Below are 19156 nucleotides of genomic sequence, written 5' to 3'. Positions count from 1 at the left end.
TCCGGTAACCCCCCGGTACTCCAGTAAAATCCTGATTTCACCCGGAACGTTTCTGATATCCAAATATAGGCTTCCAATATATCAATCTTTATGTCTCGACCATTTCGAGACTCCTTGTCATGTGCGTGATCACATCCGGGACTCCGAACAACCTTCGGTACATCAAAACACAAAAACCCTAATTACGATCGTCACCGAACTTTAAGCGTGCGGACCCTACGGGTTCGAGAACTATGTAGACATGACCGAGACACGTCTCCGGTCAATAACCAATAGCGGAACCTGGATGCTCATATTGGCTCCTACATATTCTACGAAGATCTTTATCGGTCAGACCGCATAACAACATACGTTGTTCCCTTTGTCATCGGTATGTTACTTGCTCGAGATTCGATCGTCGGTATCTCAATACCTAGTTCAATCTCGTTACCGGAAAGTCTCTTTACTCGTTCTGTAATACATCATCCTGCAAATAACTTATTAGTTGCAATGCTTGCAAGGCCTGAGTGATGTGCATTACCGAGAGGGCCCAGAGATACCTCTCCGACAATCGGAGTGACAAATCCTAATCTCGAAATACGCCAACCTAACAAGTACCTTTAGAGACACCTGTAGAGCACCTTTATAATCATCCAGTTATGTTGTGACGTTTGGTAGCACACAAAGTGTTCCTCGGTAAATGGGAGTTGCATAATCTCATAGTCATAGGAACATGTATAATTTATGAAGAAAGCAATAGCAACAAACTAAACGATCAAGTGCTAAGCTAACGGAATGGGGTCAAGTCAATCACATCATTCTCCTAATGATGTGATCCCGTTAATCAAATGACAACTCATGTCTATGGTTAGGAAACATAACCATCTTTGATTAACGAGCTAGTCAAGTAGAGGCATACTAGTGGCTCTCTGTTTTTGTCTATGTATTCACACATGTATTATGTTTCCGGTTAATAGAATTCTAGCATGAATAATGAACATTTATCATGATATAAGGAAATAAATAATAACTTTATTATTGCCTCTAGGGCATATTTCCTTCAATTTCGTGGCGCCCATGGGGCCAGCAGCAAGGCCCTGCACCCGCAAACATCGTCCTCCGGCGCCCCAAGTCCCGCGCGATGCGCCAAGTCTCCATGGCCGCGCCTCCTTCGCCGCTCGGACCCGTCGTCCTCAACCCCGCCGAGCTCTGTCGTACCCCGCTCCCTCAAGTGCCTCGCGCCCCACCGCCGTCCATCTTCTCAGCCACGCCGCCGCCGTTTTGCAGGAGCTCCACCTTCCTGCTTCGCCTCCGCCTCTCCTCTTGCTGGTGCAGCCCCGCGTCGACTTCCCTTGCTCAGCAGCAACTCGTCATCTCCAGCGCTGCCCCTGCCCGAGTCAAGTACCACTGCCTCGTACCTTTGCCTTGCTTCATTTTGGATTGAAGACCGAGACAAGACCGCCAAGATGCATCCTGGTGTCGCCAAAGACACGTGAACGTCTACACGACGACCGCCGAGTACCTCTTCGCGAGTACCACTACTATCGCATGGATCCGCCAAGACCGTGGAGTAAACGAACAAGTACCCCTACGCGCGAAGGCGCCAAGACCGTTTCGGGATTCACCAAGTACCACTACGGCCGGAGACCTCGATGTCCGATGCCTAAAACGTTCACCGAATCAGAAATAACGCCAAGTACTAGGTCAACAAGAACCGCCAAGTTCGTCTTCCGCCATCTCCGAAATCGCCAAGTACCACAACGATACGAGAACAACTACCGTCGACCCTCGAAGACTCCGTGGACGTCAAGTTTCTCACCGTGCCCCTGAACATCTACGGGAACTTGTGAGACTAAGAACGTGAACGACTACCGTCGCCACGAGAACGACTACTTCCCACAACGAACCGTGAACTACTACTTCCTGTACCATCGCCGAGTACCACTACTTCCCACGACGATCGTGAACGACTACACCGCTTTACTCGAACCGCTCCAATAACGCACGCTTTGAAGGTATAACCCCGAGATGACCGCCCATGAACGAATGCATGTGTGATGTATGAGATGCTCGTGCTTGCTCCGTGCTCGAATTGTCGGTGCACGTTGCCCCTCTTTTGCCTTGTCACCATCGTCGACTCATGGGACACCCGGTATCCGGGAGCGCCCCACCATCTTTTGCACGCATCCGCACACTTCTCCTTTGCATCGGTATCTCAATCGAGTTACCCGAACCGGAATGCTGTCGTGGCACCGTTTTCGTTATCGTTGCCGTGGCACCCCTTTCCTTTCCTTTCCACCACGGTGACAAATGCTTCATTATGCTCTTGTCAACTTTTAGTAAAAATTGCATAAACTTGTTCATGTCATCCGCATCATGATAACATCAATTAAAATGTTTAAAATTGTTGTTGCACCAAATTACTAATGCACATGGGGATTTGCCGGATTTGTTGTTTGCTATATCCAGCCCCATTTAAATTGTTTAGATAGACAGTTCCTTTATGCTTCATCTCTTGCCATGTTTAACAACATTTAATATCGTTGAGTACCTAAACGAGAGCGAACTAAATAATTGTTGTGGTGTTTCGTCAATATGCAACTCGTCGCATATTGAGCTCCACTTAACTTGTAGTTTTATTTGTGCCCTTTGCCATGCCATGCATATTTATACCGGACATGCATCATACTCGGTTGATCATCATGCCATGTTTATGTGGTGGTTTTTTACTATGTTGTTTGCTTCTTTCCGGTGTTGCTTCTTCGGGGTTAGTTCTGATAACGTCGCGTTTGTGAGGATCCGTTCGACTATGTCCATTTGTCTTCTGCATGGACTCGTTCTTCTTCCTTGCGGGATCTCAGGCAAGATGACCATACCCTCGAAATCACTTCTATCTTTGCTTGCTAGTTGCTCGCTCTTTTGCTATGCCTATGCTGTGATACCTACCACTTGCTTATCATGCCTCCCATATTGTTAAACCAAGCCTCTAACCCACCTTGTCCTAGCAAACCGTTGTTTGGCTATGTTACCGCTTTGCTCAGCCCCTCTTATAGCGTTGTTAGTTGCAGGTGAATATTGGAGTTTGATCCTTGTTGGAACATGGATATTTGTTGGGATATCACAATATCTCTTATTTATATTAATGCATCTATATACTTGGTAAAGGGTGGAAGGCTCGGCTTTATGCCTGGTGTTTTGTTCCACTCTTGCCGCCCTAGTTTCCGTCATATCGGTATTATGTTCCCGGATTTTGCGTTCCTTACACGGTTGGGTTATAATGGGAACCCCTTGACAGTTTGCCTTGAATAAAACTCCTCCAGCAAGGCCCAACATTAGTTTTACCATTTTCCACCTAGCCTTTTCTTTCCCTTGGGTAGGCCTGCCCAAGGGTCATATTTATTTAAACCCCCGGGCCAGTGCTCCTCTGAGTGTTGGTCCAACCTGTCAGCTGCCGGTGGCCACCAGGGGCAACTCTGGGTTGGCCTACCAGAACCTTGGACAATCCGGTGTGCCCTGAGAAAGAGATATGTGCAGCTCCTATAGGGATTTGTCGGCACATTCGGGTGGCTTTGCTGGTCTTGTTTTACCATTGTCAAAATGTCTTGTAACCGGGATTCCGAGCCTGATCGGGTCTTCCTGGGAGAAGGAATATCCTTTGTTGACCGTGAGAGCTTGTGATGGGCTAAGTTGGGACACCCCTGCAGGGATTTGAACTTTCGAAAGCTGTGCCCGCGGTTATGGGCAGATGGGAATTTGTTAATGTCCGGTTGTAGATAACCTGAAACTTAACTTAAATAAAATGCATCAACTGCGTGTGTTACCGTGATGGTCTCTTTCCGACGGTGTCCGGGAAGTGAACACGGTGTTGGAGTTATGCTTGACGTAGGTTGTTCTAGGATCACTTCTTGATCATAGATTTCTCGAACATGCTTTGCCCTCTCTTCTCGCTCTCATTTGCGTATGTAAGCCACCAAATATGCTAGTCGCTTGCTGCAGCTCCACCTCATACCTTTTACCCTTCCTATAAGCTTAAACAGTCTTGATCGCGAGGGTGTGAGATTGCTGAGTCCCTGTGACTCACAGTTACTTCCAAAACCAGTTTGTAGGTGCCGATGATACCGTGCAGGTGACGCAACCGAGATCAAGGAGGAGCTCGATGAAGATCTTGTCCATTGTGTTGTTTCGTTTCAGTCGATCAGTAGTGGAGCCCAGTTGGGACGATCGGGGATCTGTGTAGCATTTGGGGTAGTCTTTTTTATTTTGGTTTCGTAGTCGGACCTTGATTGTATCTGGATGATGTAATGCTTTATTCATGTATTGTGTGAAGTGGCGAGTGTAAGCCAACTATGTATCTCTTTCCCTTATGTATTATATGGGTTGTGTGAAGATTACCTCACTTGTGACATTGCTTTCAATGCGGTTATGCCTCTAAGTCGTGCTTCGACATGTGGGAGATATAGCCGCATCGAGGGCGTTACAATATGGTTGTCGCTTTATTGTATGAAATGCAATCGCCATGTAATTGCTTTACTTTATCACTAAGCGGTAGCGATAGTCGTAGAAGCAATAGTTGGCGAGACGACAATGATCGTTCGATGGAGATCAAGGTGTCAAGCCGGTGACGATGGTGATCATGACGATGCTTTGGAGATGGAGATCAAAGGCACAAGATGATGATGACCATATCATATCACTTATATTGATTGCATGTGATGTTTATCCTTTATGCATCTTGTTTTGCATAGTTTGGCAGTAGCATTATAAGATGATCTCTCATTAAATTTCAAGGTGTAAGTGTTCTCCCTGAGTATGCACCGTTGCTACATTTCGTCGTGCCGAGACACCACGTGATGATCGGGTGTGATAAGCTCTACATTCACATACAACGGGTGCAAGCCAGTTTTGCACACGTAGATTACTCGGGTTAAACTTGACGAGCCTAGCATATGCAGATATGGCCTCAGAACACCGAGACCGAAAGGTCAAGCGTGAATCATATAGTAGATATGATCAACATAGTGATGTTCACCACTGAAAACTACTACACCTCACGTGATGATCGAACATGGTTTAGTTGATATGGATCACGTGATCACTTAGATGATTAGAGAGATGTCTATCTAAGTGGGAGTTCTTAAGTAATTTAATTAATTGAACTTTAAGTTATCATGAACTTAGTACGTGATAGTATTTTTCATGTCTATGTTGTTGTAGATAGATGGCCCGTGCTGTTGTTCCATTGAATTTTAATGCGTTCCTAGAGAAAGCTAAATTGAAAGATGATGGTAGCAACTACATGGACTGGGTCCATAACTTGAGGATTATCCTCATTGTTGCATAGAAGAATTACGTCCTGGAAGCACCGCTAGGTGAAAAACCCGCTGCAGGAGCAACGCCAGATGTTGTGAACACCTGGCAGAGCAAAGCTGATGACTACTCGATAGTTCAGTGTGCCATGCTTTACGGCTTAGAACCGGGACTTCAACGATGTTTTGAACGCCATGGAGCATATGAGATGTTCCAGGAGTTGAAGTTAATATTTCAAGCAAATGACCGGATTGAGAGATACGAAGTCTCCAATAAGTTCTACAGCTGCAAAATGGAGAAAAATTGTTCTGTTAGTGAACATATACTCAGAATGTCTGGGTACCACAACCACTTGACTCAGCTGGGAGTTAATATTCCTGATGATAGTGTCATTGACAGAGTTCTTCAATCACTACCACCAAGCTACAAGAGCTTCGTGATGAACTATAATATGCAATGGATGGATAAGACGATTCCTGAGCTCTTCGCAATGCTAAAAGCTGAGGAGGTAGAAATCAAGGAGCATCAAGTGTTGATGGTCAACAAGACCACCAATTTCAAGAAAAAGGGTAAAGGGAAGAAGGGGAACTTCAAGAAGAACAACAAGCCAGTTGCTGCTCAAGTGAAGAAACCCAAGTCTGGACCTAAACCTGAGACTGAGTGCTTTTACTGCAAAGGGACTGGTCACTGGAAGCGGAACTGCCCCAAGTATTTGGCAAAGAAGAAGGATGGCAAAGTGAAAGGTATATTTGATATACATGTTATTGATGTGTACCTTACTAATGCTCGCAGTAGCGCCTGGGTATTTGATACTGGTTCTGTTGCTAATATTTGCAACTCGAAACAGGGGCTACGGATTAAGCGAAGATTGGCTAAGCACGAGGTGGCGATGCATGTGGGAAATGGTTCCAAAGTCGATGTGATCGCCGTCGGCACGCTACCTCTACATCTACCTTCGGGATTAGTTTTAGACCTAAATAATTGTTATTTGGTGCCAGCGTTAAGCATGAACATTATATCTGGATCTTGTTTGATGCGAGACGATTATTCATTTAAATCAGAGAATAATGGTTGTTCTATTTATATGAGTAATATTTTTTATGGTCATGCACCCTTGATGAGTGGTCTATTTTTACTAAATCTTGATAGTAGTGATACACATGTTCATAGTATTGAAGCCAAAAGATGCATAGTTTATAATGATAATGCAACTTATTTATGGCACTGACGTTTGGGTCATATTGGTATAAAGCGCATGAAGAAACTCCATTCTGATGGACTTCTGGAATCACTTGGTACTTGCGAACCATGCCTCATGGGCAAGATGACTAAAACTCCATTCTCCGGAACAATGGAGCGAGCAACAGAGTTATTGGTAATCATACATACTGATGTATGTGGTCCAATGAACATTGAGGCTCGCGATGGATATCGTTATTTTCTCACCTTCATAGATGATTTGAGCAGATATGGGTATATCTACTTAATGAAACATAAGTCTGAAACATTTGAAAAGTTTAAAGAATTTCAGAGTGAAGTGGAAAATCATCGTAACAAGAAAATAAAGTTTCTACGATCTGATCGTGGAGGAGAATATTTGAGTTACGAGTTTGGTCTTCATTTGAAACAATGCGGAATAGTTTCGCAACTCATGTCACCCGGAACACCACAACGTAATGGTGTGTCCGAACATCGTAATCGTACTTTACTAGATATGGTGCGATCTATGATGTCTCTTACTGATTTACCGCTATCGTTTTGGGGTTATGCTTTAGAGACGGCTGCATTCACGTTAAATAGGGCACCATCTAAATCCGTTGAGATGCCACCTTATGAACTGTGGTTTGGCAAGAACCCAAGTTGTCGTTTCTTAAAGTTTGGGGCTACGATGCTTATGTGAAAAAACTTCAACCTGATAAGCTCGAACCCAAATTGGAGAAATGTGACTTCATAGGATACCCAAAGGAGACTGTTGGGTACACCTTCTATCACAGATCCGAAGGCAAGATATTCGTTGCTAAGAATGGATCCTTTCTAGAGAAGGAGTTTCTCTCAAAAGAAGTGAGTGGGAGGAAAGTAGAACTTGATGAGGTAGTTGTACCTGCTCCCTTATTGGAAAGTAGTTCATCACTAAAATAAGTTCCAGTGATTCCTGCACCAATAAGTGAGGAAGCTAATTATGATGATGATGAAACTTCTGATCAAGTTACTACCGAACCTCGTAGGTCAACCAGAGTAAGATCCGCACCAGAGTGGTACGGTAATACTGTTATGGAGGTCATGTTACTTGACCATGACGAACCTACGAACTATGAGGAAGCGATGATGAGCCCAGATTCCGCAAAATGGCTTGAGGCCATGAAATTTGAGATGGGATCCATGTATGAAAACAAAGTGTGGACTTTGGTTGACTTGCCTGATGATCGGCAGGCCATAGAGAATAAATGGATCTTGAAGAAGAAGACTGACAGTGACGGTAATGTTATTGTCTACAAAGCTCGACTTGTTGCAAAAGGTTTTCCACAAGTTCAAGGAGTTGACTATGATGAGACCTTCTCACCCGTAGCGATGCTTAAGTCCGTCCAAATCATGTTAGCAATTGCCGCATTTTATGATTATGAAATTTGGCAAATGAATGTGAAAACTTCATTCCTTAATGGATATCTTAAAGAAGAGTTGTATATGATGCAACCAAAAGGTTTTGTCAATCCAAAAGGTGCTAACGAAGTGTGCAAGCTCCAGCGATCCATTTATGGACTGGTGCAAGCCTCTCGGAGTTGGAATATATGCTTTGATAGTGTGATCAAAGCATATGGTTTTATACAGACTTTTGGAGAAGCCTATATTTACAAGAAAGTGAGTGGGAGCTCTGTAGCATTTCTGATATTATATGTAGATGACATATTGTTGATCGGAAATGATACTAAATTTCTGAATAGCATAAAAGGATACTTGAATAAGAATTTTTCAATGAAAGACCTTGGTGAAGCTGCTTATATATTTGGCATTAAGATCTATAGGGATAGATCAAGACGCTTAATTGGACTTCCATAAATCACATACCTTGATAAAGTTTTGAAGAAGTTCAAAATGGATCAGGCAAAGAAAGGGTTCTTGCTTGTGCTACAAGGTGTGAAGTTGAGTTAGACTCAATGCCCGACCTGTAACGCCCCGAGACCGATGTGCCAGGTGTCCTCCAGTTATTCGCTGTTGTTGCCTTGTCATTGCTTGTGTGTCATGCATTGCATATCATGTCATCATGTGCATTTCATTTGCATACATGTTCGTCTCATGCATCTGAGCATTTTCCGGGTTGTCCGTTTTGCATTCCGGCGCTCCTATGTTCCCCAGTGTCCCTTTCTACCTCTTTTCGTGTGCGGGTGTTAAACGTTCTCGGATTGGACCGAGACTTGTCATGCGGCCTTGGTTTACTACCGTCAGACCGCCTGTCAAGTTTCGTGCCATTTGGACTTCGTTTGATACTCCAATGGTTAACCGAGGGACCAAAAAGGCCTTGTGTGTGTTGCAGCCCAACACCCTTCCAATTTGGCCCAAAACCCACCTAAGACCTCTCCATCATCTCGGTCATTCGATCACGATCACGTGGCTGCAAACCGCACCTCATTTGGACTCTCCTAGCTCCCTCTACCTATATATATGTGCAACCCTTCCAAATTCGTGGACAAAACCCTAGATCTCACTTCCCTCCGCGCCGCCGGACATGTCCGTCCGCGCTGGACGCTTCCACCGGCCACCGGTCACCTCACCCCGGCCAATGGCGATCCGCCACGTCAGCCGGCCGTCGCCGTCACCCAACCAGACCGCGCCACCTGTCCCTCTGGCGTCCTCCCATCGCGCAGCCCGGCGGAGCCCATCGCGGGCCCGCCCGGCCCTAACCGCCGCCGCTCCGCGCCTGTTCATCCCCGCCGCCATGCCCGATGCGCCGCCTCCGCGCTTGTAACACCCCAGATATGACTTTCCCAATATGTACTCCAACTCTTGCCGTTTCCGGCCTTAAGTTATTTTATTTTCTCGGGTTCGGGTCTTTGCCTCCGTGTGTTGTTGTCGTTGTCATGCATCTCATATCATGTCATCTTGTGCATTGCATTTGCATACGTGTTCATCTCATGCATTCGAGCTTTTCCCCCGTTGTCCGTTTTGCATTCCGGCGCTTCGTTCTCCTCCGGTGGTCATTTCTACCTTTCTTTCGTGTGTGAGGATTAAACATTTCCGGATTGGACCGAGACTTGCCAAGCGGCCTTGGTTTACTACCGGTAGACCGCCTGTCAAGTTTCGTATCATTTGGACTTCATTTGATACTCCAACGGTTAACCGAGGGACCGAAAAGGCCTCGTGTGTGTTGCAGCCCAACACCCCTCAAATTTGGCCCAAAACCCACCAAAACCTGCTCCATCATCTAGAGCATTCAATCATGATCGCGTGGCCGAAAACCGCACCTCATTTGGACTCTCGTAGCTCCCTCTATGTCTATATAAAGACCCCCCATTCCAAATCTTGGATCCCCTCCCTGAAACCCTAGAAAAATCCACCTCGCATCGGCCGGACACGTCCGTCCCCGGCCGGACAGCGTCCGCCGCCGCCTCCGCGCCAATCCGCGCACGCCACGTGGCCCCGGCCACCACCGCCGCCGCCGGCCCGTCCCGGCCCAGGGCGGGCCCTCTCCACTCGCGCCACCGGGCCGCGCCCCGCCTCCCGCGCGCCGCCCTCGTCCTCCGTGAGCGCCGCCCGCGCCCGCTTGACCCCGCCGCCGGCGAGCGCTGCCACTAGGGCACCGTTTTCGGCAAGCCGCCCTGCCGCGCCGCTCCCGTCGGCGACGCCCACGGCCACCCCGGCCTGCGCCTCCTCCTCAACCTCCCTCACCGACCGGCCCCAGCTTCTCCTCCGTGCTCCGGCGAGCTCCGGCACCGACTCCAGCCATCTTCATTTTGCGTGCTCCGGCGAGATCCGATCTGGATATGGAAACCCTAGGGTTGACCCCGTGTTTTTTTCCTAAGCCTTCAGTTTATATGCCCTTGTTCATCGCATCGTAACTCCGCATCCGTAGCTCCGTTTTGGGCATATAGCATATCAAAATGTCCGCCTCAGAGAGCACATCATTTCATTACATTGCATCATTTTCATTTGAGTTCATCTTGATGCCCGAAATGCTGTTAGAAGATTGCTACTTGAGATAATTGTCAGATCTGCTACTCCATTTAGACATTTGTCATTTTTGCCATGATTATTGTGTGCATGATATGCCTAGGTGCTCTACATATGTTTTGTTAAGGGTTTTGCCATCTTTCCAGTGGTGCAAACCACGTATTTTTGTGATGTGTGTGGTGACTAGAACAAGCTTGCAAAGTGAGGCACTTGGTAATTCTGATTTCAGGGACTTAGCATTTCCACTAAGTCCCTGAGCTGTTTATCTCATATGGCCATATGTTCATGTTGTTTCCTAGTGATCCGTGCCCCTTTTGAGGATGATCAGTAAGGATGTTTTGTTAATCTTGTAGTGCTCTATCCATCCATGTCTTTGTTTGCAATTATGGAGCACCCTAGATTGAGTCAATCAAGCTCTACTTTTGCTACTTCGTGAATCTGGGCAGATTGTCTACTTGTTAGCGATTTTGCCAAGGATGTTGTAGTTGATCCGTGCATGCTATGCTATTGTTCTTGCCATGTCTAGCTTGTATTTTGTGTATTCTTGATGGGTGTAAGCTTAGTTTGCCATGAATTGCTCTGTGGTGAGTGCATTGAGCTCGTAAACATGCCTACTTGATATCTGTTTTCAGCATGCTCCAGTTTTCACTAAGTCTGTGATCTGATTATGTTTTTGCCATGTTCACATGCTTGCAATTGTATTTTATGATCCCTTTTGGCTCAAGGTCACTAAGGGACTTTTGTTAATCTCTTTGAGTATCTCCATGCCATGCTTTACTTTTCCATGTTTAGGTCCTGTAGCATGTAGTTTTGTTGCTCCGAAGTGTGCTACCTGATCTGAAATTCCAGACAAGTGTTAATTTCACTAAGTCTGAAATCTGTTTACCATATGCATTTTTGCCATGCTTGTTTGAACCTGTTAATGGATGAATTGGCCGTAGCTCAGTGCTAGACTTTTGTTAAGCATCTTGAATGCATCCCTTCCGTATATTTTGTTGCCATGTTTGGGTGCTGTAGCTTGTTCACCTCATTGCATTTAGATGGCTACTTGCTGTAAATCGCAGACCGGTGTCATATTTGAATTGCCTGCCATTTCCAAACCGTAACTCCGATTCCGGCGTTCTTTATATCGTTTTCAAGCGATTTCATCTCATCTTTCCAGTGGCACACTTGGATTCGCAAGTTGAGGCCAGGTTCATGCATCCCTTGTCAAATCTTGCATATGCATCCCGCATCGCATCCCGCATAGCATACCATCCTTGCATCATATTGTTTGATCCTTGCACGTGGTTGATTGTGTCCTTGTTGCTTGTTTGTCTTGTTTGGGCAGAGCCGGGAGACGAGTTCGCTAACGAGGAGCCCATTGAGTTTGCTTTCGAGGATCTAGTCAACTCTGACAACTTTGCAGGCAAGATGATCATACCCTCGAAATCACTACTATCTTTTCTTTGCTAGATGCTCGCTCTTTTGCTATGCCAATGCTACGATGCCTACCACTTGCTTTCAAGCCTCCCAAATTGCCATGTCAAACCTCTAACCCACCATGTCCTAGCAAACCGTTGATTGGCTATGTTACCGCTTTGCTCAGCCGCTCTTATAGCGTTGCTAGTTGCAGGTGAAGATTGGAGGCCGTTCCTTGTTGGAACATTTATTTACTTGTTGGGATATCATTATATTGCCATGTTATCTTAATGCATCTATACACTTGGTAAAGGGTGGAAGGCTCGGCCTCTCGCCTAGTGTTTTGTTCCACTCTTGCCTCCCTAGTTTCCGTCATATCGGTGTTATGTTCCCGAATTTTGCGTTCCTTACGTGGTTGGGTTATAATGGGAACCCCTTGATAGTTCGCCTTGATTAAAGCTTTTCCAGCAATGCCCAACCTTGTTTTTACCATTTGCCACCTAGCCTCTTTTTCCCTTGGGTTTCCGGAGCCCGAGGGTCATCTTATTTAAACCCCCCCGGGCCAGTGCTCCTCTGAGTGTTGGTCCGACCGAGTAGTCTGCAAGGCCACCTCGGGGCAACTTGAGGGTTGGTTTTACTCGTAGGATGTCTCATCTGAGTGTGCCCTGAGAACGAGATATGTGCAGCTCCTATCGGGATTTGTCGGCACATTTGGGCGGTGTTGCTGGTCTTGTTTTAACCTATCGAAGTGTCTTGAAGAACCGAGATACCGAGTCTGATCGGAACGTCTCGGGAGGAGGTCTATTCCTTCGTTGACCGTGAGAGCTTGTCATGGGCTAAGTTGGGACTCCCCTGCAGGGATTTGAACTTTCGAAAGCCGTGCCCGCGGTTATGGGCAGATGGGAATTTGTTAATGTCCGATTGTAGATAACTTGAACCTTAACTTAATTAAAATGTGTCAACTGAGTATGTTACCGTGATGGCCTCTTCTCGGCGGAGTCCGGGAAGTGGACACGGTGTTGGAGTAATGTCTGCGCAGGTTGCCCTCTAGTTTCTCGCTCGCGCTTTGCCTCCTCTTCTCGCTCTCTTATGCGAACAGGATAGCCACCATATTTGCTAGTCGCTTGCTGCAGCTCCACATATTTACCTTGCCTTACCTATAAGCTTAAATAGTCTTGATCGCGAGGGTGCGAGATTGCTGAGTCCCTGTGGCTCACAGATTACTATTACACCAGATGCAGGGCCTCATGATTCCGCTCCAGGTGACGCGCTCGAGCTCAAGTGGGAGTTCGACGAGGACTCTCAATGATACTATGTTTCCTTTCCTGATGATCAGTAGTGGTGCCCTGTTGGGGGTGATCGGGACCGTGTCGCATGTTGGGTTATCTTTTATTTTGGCGCCGTAGTCGGGCCATGAGTGTTTGGATGATGTAATGTTATTTATGTACTTGATTAACGTGGCGAGTGTAAGCCAACTATGTTATCTCCCCTTTTATTATCTATATTACATGGGATGTTGTGAAGATTGCCTAACTTGCGACATATGCCTTCAATGCGATTATGTCTCTAAGTCGTGCCTCGACAAGTGGGAGCTATAGTCGCATCGAGGGTGTTACAAGTTGGTAATTAGAGCCTTCCCCGACCTTAGGAGCCCCATTGCTTGATCGTTTTTAGCAGCCGAGTTGTGTCTAGAAAAATGTTTTGAGTCATTTAGGAATTGTATATCGGAGAGTTTAGGAATTCTTTTTACTTCCCAGTCTCCTCATCGCTCTGGTAAGGCATCCTGACGTAGAGTTTTGACTCTTCTCTTCTCAAATTTCACTAAAATGTTTTTTAGGATCACGCGGGTATCTTGGAATCGTTCCGATGGTTTTATGATGAGAACATTGTCTTGGTGCCTCCTGTCAGGGGTTTTGTGGAAGTGTCCCGGGGAGTTGAGCTCTGAGGTGTTGTCGTCATAATTTTATTGTTGCAATTCTGGAATACCTGAGTCTAGTACGCCGACATCGAAAATCTCTTTTATGCAGTTCGTTGGTGAGATAACCTCGACGCCACCCAGTACTGGGGCGGGAGTTCGGGAGTATCGCCATAACTTGTGTAACGGATGCTTTTCGAAGGTTGAGGTAGATGGTTTCCGGAGTTTTCTCAGTTATGTGTTAAAGGATGGATACAGCTGGATGTAGGATTTGCTAGATTTGGGTGAGATATTATGCTTCCCCTGTATCCCCAACACCTGATTGCATAACCAGAAAGGTTCGGGAGTTTCATAGGTGGGAATTCTAGTAGCTCTAGTTCTTCTTCCACGGATAGTTGGTTTGAGATTGGGATTTCTTACCGATTATTCGTTCTTGATCCGTACCTTGTTGATTTATTTCTCTACCTAAATTTTAAGTGGCTTCTCAATTTATGGATATGTGACCATTTCAAGAGGAATGCATTCGTTCATTTTGTTCGGATATGAAGACTATATGTTGCAATTTTCATTCCGTTGGATTCAGCTTCAATATTTGTCTATCAATGTGCTAATGGATGTCAACCTCTTCAGGATGGCTCCTCCAACGCGCACGACTCCGAATCCTGATCCGCCACCACCTCCACCTCCTCCGGAGGCATGGCAAGCTGTGATGGCCGCAACCAATGCAAAGACACAATTGATCATGCAAATTCTTCAAGAGCACAATCAAGGCAACCAAGGGAACCAAGGAAACAATCAGAATCACTTTGCTACACTCAACCAGTTCCTTGCTAATGGGACAAAGACTTTAAGCAATTGTGTTGAGGCAACCAATGCTGATGATTGGCTTGTGGATCTGTGCAAGCATTTTGAGTGCAGTAACGTCAGGCCTGAGGACTTCGTCAAGTTTGCTTCCTTCCAACTCAAAGATCAAGCTGCAGAATGGTTCCAGCAGTACAAGGATTCCAGAGGTGGACGTGTTATTACCTGGGATGAATTTCGTCAAGATTTCAGAGCTCACCATATCCCTCAGAGCGTGGTTGAAAGCAAGCGTGAGGAATTCCGCAACCTGAAGCAAGGCTCTTTGTCTGTCTATGACTACAACAAGTTGTTTCAGAAGCTCGCCCGCTTTGCTAAGCAGGACGTGCCTGATGAGAAGAGCATGATATACCAGTTCAGGGGTGGTCTCAGAGAAGAAATCCAGCTAGCTCTTGTTCTCTTTGAGCCCTTGAGGTACGATGAGTTCTACAACATGGCATTGAAGCAAGAGGCCGCTCAATTGAGGTGTGATGCTTCCAAGAAGCGAGTCAGAGATGCCACTCCTTCTTCCTCTACTCAAGTGGCCAAGCAGCAGAAGTATTGGCTTCCTCCTCCTCCGTTCCGTCAGCCGTATCAGTAGAAGATCAAAGGTGGCAGTGGATCTTCCCACCCACCCAACCCTGGCTTTCAGAACAAGACTTCGTCTCAAGCTCCAAGATCGAGTGCTCCGTATCACCGTCCGCTTTCAGAGGTCACGTGCAACAAGTGCCAACAGAAGGGTCACTATGCCAACAAGTGTTTCAACCAGAGGCGCCTCCCTCCTCCTCCTCCTATGAGATCGGCAAGTACAGCTGTGGTCAAGCATAACCCCAAGTACGCCAAGGTCAATATGGTGAATGCAGCTCAGGTAGAGGATTCATCAGATGTCATCATGGGTAACCTTCCTGTTAATGATATTCCCGCAAGAGTTCTTTTTGACACTGGTGCATCGCATTGTTTCATCTCGAGACCTTTTGCATCTAAGCATGATTTTGTTACTCAAGTGTTGCCGAAACCATTGGCTATTGTCTCTCCGGCCCGTTAAATGATATCTCGAGTATGCGTTTCGGATGTTACAATCACTTTGGGTGATTATAAGTTCTTGTCCTCTCCAAATGTTCTGGGTGACTCGGATATTGATCTTATTCTCGGAATGGATTGGCTTTCAAAGCACAAGGCGCATCTTGATTGTGCAGCCAGGCAGATTCAATTGACTCATTCATCTGAGGATGTAATTGTCTTTGCCGCTCGTGATGATACAATCCGTCTGTTTTCTCTCAATGAGAAGGGTGAACTGGATGCTATCTCGCAGATTCCAGTCGTTTGTGAATATCAAGACGTCTTTCCAGAAGAGCTTCCAGGAATGCCTCCGCACCGGCCAGTTGAATTCGTTATTGATCTTGAGCCTGGCACCGAACCTGTGTGCAAGCGTCCTTACAAGCTCGAACTTGAAGAGTTGAAGGAGCTGAAGAAGCAACTCGATATTCAAGAGAGAATGGGTCTCATCCAGCCTAGTTCTTCTCCGTGGGGTTGTGGTGTTCTTTTTGTGAAGAAGAAGGATGGAACGGACCGACTTTGTGTTGATTACCGTCCATTGAACAAGAAGACCATCAAGAACAAATACCCACTTCCCAACATCAACGAGCTGTTCGAACAACTCAAAGGTGCCCAAGTATTCTCCAAGCTTGATCTCCGTATGGGTTATCATCAGATTCGTATCGGTGAGCAAGATATTCCCAAGACGGCTTTCAGGACAAGCTATGGTTCATACGAATACACTGTCATGTCTTTTGGCCTCGTCAACACTCCTCCGACGTTCTCTCGCATGATGAACTTCATCTTCAACGCCTACACCAATGACTTCGTTTTGGTCTATCTCGACGTCATTCTGGTTTTCTCGAAGAACAAGGAAGATCATGCCAAGCACTTGCGTTTGGTACTCGATAAGCTGAGGGAACACAAGTTCTACGCCAAGTTCCTCAAGTGTGAATTTTGGCTCGATGAGGTTCTTTATCTTGGTCATATCATCTCTGCCAAGGGCATTGCGGTGAATCCTGAGAAGGTGTCTGCAATTGTGAATTGGGAACCTCCTCAGAACATGAAGCAACTCCGTAGCTTCCTCGGTCTCGCAAGCTATTGCCGAAGATTCGTTGAAAACTTTTCTAAGATCGCGAAGCCTCTCTCAAATCTTCTCCAGAAGCACGTCAAGTACGTTTGGTCTCCGGAGTGTGACATTGCTTTCAACACTTTGAAAGAGAAATTGATCACTGCTCCAGTTCTAACTCCGCCCGATGAATCCAAGCCGTACGAGGTCTTTTGTGATGCCTCTCTCTAAGGTCTTGGCGCAGTGTTGATGCAAGAGAAGAAAGTTGTTGCTTATACCTCTCGCCAGTTGAAACCTAATGAGAAGAACTACCCCACTCATGATCTCGAGTTGGCGACAGTTGTGCATGCTCTTTTGACTTGGAGACATCTCTTATTGGGAAGAAAAGTGGACATTTTCACTGATCACAAGAGTCTCAAGTACATCTTCACTCAGCCTAATCTCAACCTCAAGCAAACTCGATGGGTCGAAATGATTCAAGAGTATAATCCGAGTATCGAGTATACTCCAGGCAAGGCCAATGTGATTGCTGACGCATTGAGCAGAAAGGCTTATTGCAACAGTCTTATTCTCAAGCCTTATCAACCCGAGCTTTGTGAAGCTTTCCGCAAACTTAATCTACAAGTTGTTCCTCAAGGTTTCCTCGCCAACCTTCAAGTCTCTCCTACCTTGGAAGACCAGATTCGCCAAGCCCAGCTTCTTGATGCTATGGTGAAAAAGGTGAAGATTGGGATTGCCAAGAGTCAACCCAAATACAAGTGTTACCGCCTTGATGACAAGGATACTCTTTTCTTTGAGGATCGTATTGTTGTACCCAAAGATGACCTCCGTAAAGTGATCATGAACGAGGCTCACAATTCTCTCCTCTCCATCCACCCTGGGAGTACGAAGATGTATCAGGACCTCAAGCAGGCTTATTGGTGGACTCGAATGAAGCGCGAGATTGCTCAATTCGTGAATGAGTGTGATGTCTGCAGAAGAGTGAAGGCAGAACACCAAAGGCCAGCGGGTCTCCTCCAACCTCTTGCCATTCCAGAATGGAAGTTTGACCACATTGAAATGGACTTCGTGACTGGGTTTCCAAAGTCCAAGCGTGGCAATGATGCTATATTCGTTGTCATCGACAAACTCACCAAAGTGGCTCACTTTCTGCCTATCAAAGAGTCAATCACTGCAGCTCAATTGGCGTAACTCTATACCTCTCGAATTGTCTCTCTGCACGATATTCCACAAGTGATCTCTTCAGACCATGGCAGCATCTTTACCTCCAAGTTTTGGGATTCTTTTCAGAAGGCCATGGGCACCAACATCCGCTTCAGCATAGCTTTCCATCCTCAAACTAGCGGTCAAGTCGAGCGTGTCAACCAGATTCTTGAAGATATGCTCAGGGCTTGTGTGATCTCCTTCGGCATGAAGTGGGAGGATTGTCTTCCTTATGCTGAATTCTCCTACAACAACAGTTTTCAAGCAAGTTCGGGCAAGGCCCCTTTTGAAATTCTGTATGGCAGGAAGTGCCGTACCCCTCTCAACTGGTCCGAAACCGGTGAACGTCAGCTTTTGGGAAATGACTTAATCACAGAGGCAGAGGAAATGTGCAAAGTCATTCGAGATAACCTCAAAGTATCCCAATCCTGCCAGAAGAGCTACTATGATAGTAAGCACCGTGATTTGGCTTTCGAGATCGGAGATCATGTTTACCTCCGCGTCTCTCCTATGAAAGGTACTCGTCGTTTCGGTATCAAAGGGAAGCTTGCCCCCAGATACGTGGGACCTTTCAAGATTGTCAGCAAGAGAGGCGATCTCGCCTATCAACTCGAGCTTACTTCAAACTTTGCAAATGTACATGATGTGTTCCATGTCTCTCAGCTCCGAAAGTGCTTCAAGACTCCTGACCGCACCGTCAACTTCGAGGACATTGAGCTCCAAGAAGATCTCTCCTATCGTGAGCACCCCGTTGCTATTCTTGAAGAGATTGAACGCAAGACTCGCAACAAGTCAATCAAATTGCTCAAAGTCAAGTGGTCACACCATTCAGACTGTGAAGCTACCTGGGAACGCGAGGATCACCTCCGTTCTGAATACCCGACATTCTTTCAGTCCTAGATCTCAGAACGAGATCCTTTCGTAGTGGTGGAGTGTTGTAAAACTCCGGATATGACTTTCCCAATATGTACTCCAGCTCTTGCCATTTCCGGCCTTAAGTTATTTTATTTTCTCGGGTTCGGGTCTTTGCCTCCGTGTGTTGTTGTCGTTGTCATGCATCTCATATCATATCATCTTGTGCATTGCATTTGCATACGTGTTCATCTCATGCATTCAAGCTTTTTCCCCGTTGTCCGTTTTGCATTCCGGCGCTTCGTTCTCCTCCGGTGGTCATTTCTACCTTTCTTTCGTGTGTGGGGATTAAACATTTCTGGATTGGACCGAGACTTTCCAAGCGGCCTTGGTTT

This window comes from Triticum aestivum, chromosome 1A (assembly GCF_018294505.1).
Source record: "Triticum aestivum cultivar Chinese Spring chromosome 1A, IWGSC CS RefSeq v2.1, whole genome shotgun sequence".
Taxonomy (NCBI): Eukaryota; Viridiplantae; Streptophyta; class Magnoliopsida; order Poales; family Poaceae; genus Triticum; species Triticum aestivum.
The sequence above is the reverse complement of the archived record's forward strand: the minus strand, read 5'-3'. Positions refer to the sequence as shown.